The sequence below is a fragment of the Didymella exigua genome (genome assembly GCF_010094145.1).
Source record: "Didymella exigua CBS 183.55 unplaced genomic scaffold M421scaffold_51, whole genome shotgun sequence".
NCBI lineage: Eukaryota > Fungi > Ascomycota > Dothideomycetes > Pleosporales > Didymellaceae > Didymella > Didymella exigua.
Window position 1 is genome coordinate 216,185 of NW_022984825.1, and position 2,409 is coordinate 218,593.

Here is a 2,409-nt window from a genome sequence, read left to right on the forward strand (position 1 = left end):
AGTTGTATTATTCTGCAAGAAGTATAGCTAGGAGTAGAAGATATATAGTAAAACTAAGAAGAAGATTACAAAGGAAGTAAAAAAAGAAGAGTAATAGTATAATAAGAAAGAAAAAGAGGGAAAGAAAGAGTTAAGAATTAAAGATAAACAGAAGCAGGAATAAAGAGATGTAGAGTAGATAGAAGGGGAAATAGTAAGATATAGATAGAAGAAAAGTACAAGGGTTAGAGAAATAAAGTAAGAGGTATAACGTACCTCACGGGCTCGTGGATCACCCGGGCTCGTGGATCACTTTTGCCAAGCCCCCACCAAAACCACCCCATTCTGGCGCAAAATAGCCCACTTTGGCCCTGTATAGTACAAAGCAAGATGCGATATCATTCAGAGTCTACTTCTACTACCTTCTGGCAGGTACGCGCATTATGCCCAGTCTCTTTGCACTGTGTACACCGTCGTTGAGATGGTTCACCTACTTCAGCGCGCACCCGCCTCTTTGGCTTCTTCCCATCACTACGCGCCCCAAAGTCCTTGAGAGCAGCTAAACAAGCCCCATCCTCAACTGTTAAGGTCCCCTCTGCTTGAACCCGCTTTCTTTTGTGCGATCTACGTCGCGTAGCAGCCTCATTTGCCGCTTGAAGCTCTGCAATCTCCTTTTGCGCCAACACTAGCTTGTGCGCGATAATTACTGCTCCCTTTGAGACCTTCTCAAAAGCCTCTACTATAGACGTTGGTGAGCTATCTACATGCCTCTGAATCCTTGCCTTCACGAGCGTTGATTGCAATCCTAATTCAAGGGTATTGCTTGGGGTTTGCGACTGCCAGGGCTTATTGCTGGGGAGTAGTGGTGATGGAGTACGTAGCCGGACATCAAGCGCCATTATAACCCGTTCTAGGTCAAAGGGGACTAATCCAGCGCCTCGAAACCCTCCTTGGATATTACTAGGAGTAATTGCTGCATTATAGGCGCGTATAAAGCATGGTAAGAACTCAAGCTTTGTGATGTGGGTAATCTAGTTGCGCATGAGATTCTCAGCTTGGCGGCCATACGCTGTCTTCAAAGGCGAGAAACACCCCACATCAAGAGGCTGCAGGAGGTGTGATGAGTGTGGAGGCATGCAGATAGTGATAATCTTGTTCTCCTTGCAGTATTCCTGGAAAGCGAGCGAGTCATGGCTCTCATGGCCGTCGATTGCGAGCAGTCGGTGGCTGCTAACTACTCTCTTCTTTGTATGCTTATCAAAGTGCTTCAACCACTGCAGGCTAAGCTTATTTGTTGTCCAGCCGTTCTCAGATACTGCGATAACCCAATCGTGAGGTAGATCCCCCTCCTTGTACCAGGCAGAGAGGTGATGGCGGCCCTTGAAGATAATGAAGGGTAGAATGGCCCACCCTGTCGCGTTGATGCCCTGGATGACTGTTGTCCACTCTCTGTTGCCTTGCTGCACTACCTTTGGCCGTCCTCGTCTCTCTAAAGCTGTAACAACTGAACTAGTAGATATCTGGCCCATCATGAAGCCAGCCTCGTTAAAGTTGAACGTATCTTTATCCAGGATGCCATACTTAGCTTTGATGTTGGCTGCTAGGCCAAACCAGCCTTGTATAATCTCAGGATCCTCGCAGAGGGCTCTCTTGTAGTCGTATTTGCGATTAAACTTTGTTGTGAGCTCAGGGCGGCCTTTGACAAACGTACTGGGCCAGTTTGAGCCAACTTGGCCCATATTGCGCTCTGCGCGCAAAGAATTGGCCATATCAGCCACAGCTGCAAGCCTGGGGGGAAATCCTCGGGTGACTAGCTCAAGTATATGCTCAACAACTACGTCCTCCTCAATCTTAGTCAGATTCTTTGATTTGGGCCAGTAATCTGCTTGTGGAGTCTGTCCTGCGCGTCGGCGGCTTAGTGTTGATTGAGCGACGTTGTAGATAGCTGCAGCGCGTCGCTGAGAGAGTGTCGCGTCTTGTTTAAGAGCCTGAAGGGCAGTCTGTATCTGACGTTCATTAGAAGGTTCTATCCCAAATGGGTAGTTGCAGTGTACCTTCACTGGAGTTACAGCTTTGGTTTTGTTAGTGACAACAGCTACAGGACACTAGCGTATTTTTAGTCACAACGTACGCTGGAATACTATTCAGTTGTACACTGGAATTCCATTTTTAAGTCTGTCTAAGCTGAAACGTGGACAACACTCTCACAGCACTTAACTTTGTTATCCATGCAACCCCCAGCATCATTGTCCACTTGGTTAGTGGTGTTAGGGTTGGTGCTTGTAGTTGGGGTTAGTTAGGGTTAGGCTAGTGCGCAGAGGACTAGGGCCACGCCGCATCACTACAACAGAACAACTCTGCAAACACCAACACAAGAAGTAAACACACTCACTACACAGCACAGAATAAAAAATTATAGTACGCTATTTG